Below are 7,732 nucleotides of genomic sequence, written 5' to 3' on the forward strand. Positions count from 1 at the left end.
CTGGGATGTTTTGAAATCAATAATGGTTGCTCTGGTCAAGCCTCTTGCTCAACGCTGCTCCGTGTCTGTGCTGTCCGTGTCTGAGGGGATGGCTCCTGCTGGGGGTTATGTGATGCTTCCCAGAAGGCACCAGAGTTCTCAGACAAAATGACACCGTTTTCATCATTCCTTGTGCTCATGCCATCGCTCGGTTGTTTTCACACGGACCGTTTTCTGACTGGGAAACAGGGATAATCCCAGTGATGGTGAGAGCCCAGCAGAGCACGCAGAATTCACCACAGCAGCGAGGGCTGAGTGGAAGCAGAGCGTTTTCTTCCACCCTGCCAGGAAAAACTCACTAATGTGACACTGGGAGTTCAGCTGTCGAGGAGAACCTCTGCTCAAAGGGGTGGATTTTCACATTGTCACACCAGCCTGCTCCTGGGCCGATGGATGTCCTCCCTTGGGAGGTGGCAGTGGCGTGGTGCCCTCGTGTTGGGGTGCAAAGTAAAGTCTGACAGACACAAAATGACCCCTTGGCACGTGCAGGGGGCTCAGAGGGGTGTCCTGCCTTTCAGTGTGTGGGTGGGGAGGGTTTGTTTGATCCTGCTGGAGTGGAACAGCAAAAGGCTCCATTATTGGGGCTGTTTGAAGGGCAGCAGTTCTCCCCAGCACAGCTGCAGGTGTATTCCCAAGGGAAGCATCCAGGGCCAGGGAAAACAGAGCTGCAAGGATGCCCTGCACCATCCTGGAGTCAGGACCTGCCCCTGTCCCTTCTGCTCCTCACCTTTCCCACTGCACCCCCAAAAAGCTGCAGCTTCCCACCCCTGTTAGGGACACAAGTTCTGGGAATCCCCACCTGCCCTGAACTCCTTTCCTGCCGATCATTTTTGGGCTGATGTTGAAGCCAACACCGTCGGCTGCCCCTCAGTGAGGGTGTGATGGCACCTGTGGGGGAGGAATCAGGAGGGGATGGTATTGATTAACCCACCCAGCCAGCAGTGCCAAACCACTGCCTTTTCTGAATGCTTCAGGTATTTTTTTAAACCGTGCCACCTCTGTTTGCCCAGACCTCAAACACCAAGGGAAGACTGAAGGAAAATTTAGCAGCCTGTCCCAAGCCCAGTGGGCAACACAAGGAACGTGACAAGAGCAGAGAAAGTGCCACCCAAATTCATGGTCTGAGACTCTCCTCCAGTGCCAACAGCTTCCCTGGGTGCCAACCCCACAGCAGCCAGATCATTGTGCCATCTTCTCCCAAAATCCTGCCCCGCCTTTGATATGTTAATCCTGCATAAGGCAAATTCTCCCATTAGAATAAAGTCCATTCGGGTCTCCCTGCAATCTGCATGATCCAGTTCAAAGTTAAATTAAAAATCCCAACCTGTGTGAATGTTGCAATCGCATGATGAAATCTGTAAATCTATTTTTAATGTCTTAATGCTGCTCTAGTTGAACGAGGCAAGGCGACTGCTGCATGGCATTTGCTTTACACTTTTTTTGGATTCTCATGCACTCATTAAATATTCACTCTGCAGCCTTTGCATTTCCAGTACTGCAGGACCCTAAAATAGAAGACAAGTTTTTCTTTCCCTCTTTTGTTTCTGAAATTCCAACTTGACTCTGGGATCTCTCCAAATCAAATGTGGAGCACTAAACACTGCAAGGAGAAAATGTTTCAAATTAATACAGATGCCAGAAAATAGAATTTAAATCCTAAACACGCAGTTATTTGCACTGTTTTTAGGAGGTGACAGAGTAAAATGTTTGATTTCATTTCAAATTAAAATATATGCAATGTTAATTCTCTGAGTAGCTTGTTTTTATTAAGAAAATATTTGAACATCGCTGGAACAACTCTCCCAAATCATCATCTTACAGAACATTTCTTGAGGGAGTAGTTGTGATTCTGATCTGGGATGGAAACAAGCTCTGAAAGACTGGAATTTTCTGTGTAACAAACTTTATTTTCTGACCAACTCGTTTTGAAAAATCAGCGTATGAAGCAGCCAAATAAATCCCGCTGTTGTCACTTGGGAGTCACGCCATGAAACTCGGGCTCTGCCTCCCCCTCTTTGCAGCCCTCTCGTTATCACCATGAAATCCCCAGTCGCAGCTGGGATGAACTCCTCGGTGTTAAGCGTACACAAACACGAAACGGCCGGGAGAGCAGGGAAGGACGGCAGAGACGATGGGTTTCTCCCGAAATCCCCGATTTTCCCAGCAGAGCTGTGTGGCAGAGGACACAGAGCGGCTCCTGCGGCGACATCACGGGCACCCCGCGGCCCGGAGCCGCAGGGCAGCGGGAGGTGGCAGAGAGGGAGGCTCGGCACGGCCCGGGGTGCCCGAGGCTTTGCTTTGCACAGCCCGGCGGGTCTGGGGCACTGCGGGCACCGGAGGCTGCTTTGGAAGGGCCGGGCTTTGGCTTTGCGGAGGGGCCCGCTGGGCTGTGCTGGCTCTGTCCCCTCCCTGTCCCCCCCCCCCCATCTCCCTCTGTCCGCTCTCTGTCCCCCCAATCCCTTCTGTCCCACTCTGTCCCCTCTGTCCCTGTCTCCCGTTCCCTTCTGTCCCTCCTCGTCCCCTCCTCCCCCCTATCCCACTCTGTCCCCCCTCTATCCCTTTCTATCCCCTTTTGTCCCTCCTGTCCCCTCTCTGTCCCCTCCTGTCCCTCTCTGTCCCCTCCTGTCCCCTCTATCCCCTCTCTGTCTCCTCCTGTCCCTCTCTGTCCCCTCTCTGTCCCCTCCTGTCCCCCCTCTGTCCCTCTCTGTCCCCCTCTATCCCCTCCTGTCCCCTCTATCCCCTCTCCTGTCCCCTCTGTCCCTCTCTTTCCCCTCCTGTCCCCCCTCTGTCCCTCTCTGTCCCCCTCTATCCCCTCTCTGTCCCCTCTATCCCCTCCTGTCCCCTCTCCTGTCCCTCTCTGTCCCCTCTCTGTCCCCTCTGTCCCCTCCTGTCCCCTCTATCCCCTCCTGTCCCCTCTCCTGTCCCCTCTGTCCCTCTCTGTCCCTTCTATCCCCTCTCTGTCCCCCCTCTATCCCCTCTCTATCCCCCCTCCTGTCCCCTCTGTCCCTCTCTGTCCCCCCTCTATCCCCTCCTGTCCCCTCTCTGTCCCCTCTATCCTCTCCTGTCCCCTCTCTGTCCCCTCCTGTCCCCTCTCTGTCCCCTCTATCCCCTCTCTATCCCTCCTCCTGTCCCTTCTATCCCCTCTCTGTCCCCTCTGTCCCTCTCTGTCCCCTCTATCCCCTCTCCTGTCCCCTCTGTCCCTCTCTGTCCCCCCTCTGTCCCCTCTCCTGTCCCTCTCTGTCCCCTCTCTGTCCCCTCTGTCCCCTCCTGTCCCCTCTATCCCCTCCTGTCCCCTCTCCTGTCCCCTCTGTCCCTCTCTGTCCCTTCTATCCCCTCTCTGTCCCCCCTCTATCCCCTCTCTATCCCCCCTCCTGTCCCCTCTGTCCCTCTCTGTCCCCCCTCTATCCCCTCCTGTCCCCTCTCTGTCCCCTCTATCCTCTCCTGTCCCCTCTCTGTCCCTCTCTGTCCCCTCCTGTCCCCTCTCTGTCCCCTCTATCCCCTCTCTATCCCTCCTCCTGTCCCCTCTCTGTCCCCTCTCTGTCCCCTCTGTCCCTCTCTGTCCCCTCCTGTCCCCAGCGCGGGGCGCTCCCGGCGCTGCCGTGCCCGAGCCGCTGCCGCCCCCTCGTGGCCGCTGTCCGGAAGCGCAGCCCGGCCTCATCCCGCGGGCTGACCTTGGCTCCAAATTCCTCAAATAAAACAAAATAAAACCAAAAAGTCTTGAAGACGCTCAGTCCAGCCCCGTGCCCCGGGCCGCGGAGGCTCCGGCCCAGCCATTCCCTTCGGGATCGATGCATTCTCAGCATTTCGGACGCTGCGGATCCCCGGGATGATCATCCCCAGCTGAATCCCCGGGAGCGCACCTCCCTCATTTACAGGTGCTCGTTCGCAGGGAGCTGGGGGAAAAGGTGTGTGCGGCACTGAAACTTGGCCTATTCAGTGAAATTTCAGCTTTTTTTTTGTGGATTTTGTCCACTGGAGCGCCGGCCGGCGGTGCCCATGGAGCCTCCCCGCTGCATCCAGCGGGACCGGGGCGCTGGGAAGGGTTTAATGATTCCTTAAGGAACGGGAACATGCAAAGCAAATGAGCTTGGGGTAGCTGAAATCTCAGTGGGGGAGTAAATGGCTGCAGCTTAAGAGATCCAAGCAGCCCAGGCCAGCCGCTGCTGACAGCAATTCAAATGCGAGCAGATTGGGTGGCACTGAATTAAACAACAGCGCTCGTTCAAATATTAGGAAAGACAAGGGGAAAAAAAGCTCTTGGAGAAACAAATCCTGCTGTGCTGGACGAGCTCCACGGGCTGACTAATCCTGGATTCTGTCCTAGGAGTCACCAGCACCAAATACCTGCGGAAGGTGCGAATGTGGACACCTCATCTCCCCCGGGACACAGGGGCGGGAATGGTTAAGGGCAACCCGATAAATGTGTAAGAACTGGGCAGTCTGAAGTGAAAGATCAGAGCTCAACTTCACCCAATTGAGCGGACAGTGCAGTTTTAATGGCCGACTTTTCGATTTTGTTAATATAATTGATTGTCCCAGTCAGATCCCAGCAGTGAAGAGGAGCTCAGATGCAAAGTTCAGCTCTGGGCTCACTAAAAATCCAATTACTGCCACTGGGAATGCCGCGCTCTGGCGGCAGCGGGAGCAGACAGGGAGGTGGCACCGGCCGTGCAGGGCAAGCCACGGGGTGAGAGGAGCATTTGCAGGTATTGTGGTTGGCCCGGCCAGCGCTAATAATCATTGCCATTCATAAGCATGAGAGAGTCAAGTATTCCCCACCCCCCGCTGCCATTTGAAAAGTATCTGACCTAATTATTACTATCCCTGTTGTGTAAATTCAGCACTTTGTCGGTCTGAATAAATGTACATTAGCCTTAACATGAGTGAAACAAGTTTAAACAATGAAGGCAGCTTTGTAAAGCTCCCTCGCTTTTTAACTTACTTGACACCACACTAAAGAGCCCATTTAGACTAAAGAGTTCAGCACATTTTGGGACCCATTAAATGCCCAGGTTGAGACTAGATATTCTCCTTTTTCTTTTTTTTTAATTTGTCCTCCCTACTTGCTAAAGTCAGCAGAATTAAGCAATAAGCTGCTTTGCATTTCTTTAGCTTTGTAGGCAAGTTGCAGAAAGCTACACCTACCCCGGCCAGCACAGCAGCCCTTCCAAGGCAGGGCAAACCTCACTTATCACTGAGACCAAGGCATTCCTTGGAATTAGTTTTAATTAAAAAAAATTGCTCTTAATTAAAAAAAAAAAAAAAAAAGAAAAAAAAAAAGAAAGAGGAAACTCATAGCACAAAAATGTGATATTCATGACTGTTAGGAAAACTTACACTGTCAAATTGTTTCTATTTTAGGCTAACAACATAGAATTTAGAGTCAGGTCAGCCTTTCATAGAATTATGGAATGGGAAAGAGCTCCAGGATCATCCAGTCCTGTGACTGATCCCCAGCTTGTCCCCAGCCCCGAGCTCTGAGTGCCACCTCCAGGAATTCCGTGGACACCTCCAGGATGGGCACTCCAAACCTCCCCGGGCACTTCCAAGGCCTGAGCACACTTTCCAGGAAGAAATTCCTCCTGATGGAGGAGTGACAAACTCCAAGTGTATCCTGACTCCAGCTGCTGTCACATTTAGGACATGACCTGGAACGAGGAGAAAATTTACCCTGTCTTGGCTGCAGGACAAATGCAGATCAGCTCCAAAAGAGCAAAAGGGGCTGAAAAACCAGAGCATCATCACCCTCATCATCCCCTGTTCCCTGCCCTCCTCCATCACTGAGGAAATTTCTGAAGGCAGCAGAAAGAAAGTGGCAAATGAGAGGAAACAAGGGAAAATCTGGATGGAAAAAGCGGCAGTGCAGTCAGAGCTGAACACTTCTGCCAGGGGAAGGGGGTGTTCTCCACCAGTGAGCCCCTGGCTTTTGAGAAAACCTCTCAGAGATCCCACACAAAGGTTGGGTTCTGCTGGATGTGTCACAAAGAGCTGGCAGGGAAACATTTTCAAAAGAGAATTTCATTTTACTCAAAGCCATAATGAAACCGGTTCTTTCCCAAATGAGATCTGTGGTCAGTCTGTAAATTGAATTCTGTCACTGACCTGTAAGAGATATTTGAATCCACATGAAGTTCAGTGCTCGACCAAGCCACAGCTCTGACGTTGGCAGCAGCACCTCCCCAGGATCTGGGCTCCTGGATGGGTATTTAGATTAAAATCCTGGTTTGTAGGCAGAGCTGCAGATGGATTTGGATTCCATCCCTCTTACTCATTTTGAAGCTTGGTTAAGCTTGAAGCACAGAAAAAACCCAAGTCAATTATAATTTCTAGCTGTCAGGAAGGAATTCTATCAGCTCCATCCTCCAGAAGGAAATCCACACTGTCTAGCAGTAATCAGTTCCATTTGTGACCCTCCCAACAAAACCCTTTTTGTCTGTGATTTGTATTCAGCTTAGGACACGCTGATTTCAGACCCTCTGTGGATTGTAATGTCTAAACAGCCTTTTTATTTCTAAATGCAACCAAGAAACTATTTGGCAGGGTCTGAATCTGAAGCAAAATCTCCCAACTGCATTGGAGTCTGGGCTCACAGCAAGGCAGGACACTCACAGACAATTCTGTTTGTTCAGCTCAGCTAAGAATAGGACATTAGTAAGAAATATTTTAATCTAACAGGCATCATGTTTTGAAGGGAATTTTCAGCTTTTTTGGCCAATTTGAGTGGCATGTGATGATCTCATGGTGAGGCAGCTGGAGAACAAATGAAGCTGCAGCTCTGAGCACTGAGGATGGGCTGGGTGTGGGAACTCCCTCAGGTTTTGGGATTCAGAGGCACCAATGTGGAAAGGACTGAGCCTGTCCCATGGCAGCCAGGCAGCTCCAGGATGGTGATTGAGGACACAGAACCTTCCACTCGTGCACACCTGGGCCAGCTTTCACTGCCAGTGTGGGAAGGAGTTTGCTGCATTTCAATCCAATCCCCAAATTCCACACCAAAAAACAGCCCCCAGTTATACAACTGGCACTAATTGGATCCTTTTCTGAGCTTTTGAGAAGAGAGGCCAAGGCTTGAACAGCATGGAAACAAAACTGTCCTGTGAATTCCCCAGAACAGCCCCATGGATGCAGTGCTGCCAGAGACTCATGTGGCATCTCAAAAAACAGATTTGAGATTCTAAGGCTTCTGCAGTTTTCAACTTTCACCAGCATTCAAATTCACCTACATTAAAAGAAAATTAAATTGCCATCTCCAACAAAAAGCAAACCACAACAAAGCAAACATCCTCTAGCAAACTATTCCCTTGAATCCATTAAAAACTGCCAAGTCAACGTTCCAGTGCCCGCTGCCCATCCCGGGCTGCCAACAGCACAAGTGGCACTTTGGGCTCCTGTTTGCCACCAGCTGTGGCAAGAACAGGCCAGAAATATTTCATATTCCAACCATATTTCGTATTCCAGCCATATTCTGTATTCCAGCCATATTTCACATGCCAACAATACATCCCATTGCTTCCCAGCTGGAGTTCTAAAGGGAAGGAAAAGCCTCCACTGCAATCCCTTCCATAAACCATAAATGTCTGAAGAGCTCTGTCCCCCAGGTGGGGATGGTGGAATATTGGACACAACCCTGGCAGAGAGGCAGAGCACGAGCTGATGAACCCAGGGGTACAGGGAGAATTAGGCAGGAATTTGT

The sequence above is a fragment of the Vidua macroura genome, chromosome 17 (genome assembly GCF_024509145.1).
Source record: "Vidua macroura isolate BioBank_ID:100142 chromosome 17, ASM2450914v1, whole genome shotgun sequence".
NCBI lineage: Eukaryota > Metazoa > Chordata > Aves > Passeriformes > Viduidae > Vidua > Vidua macroura.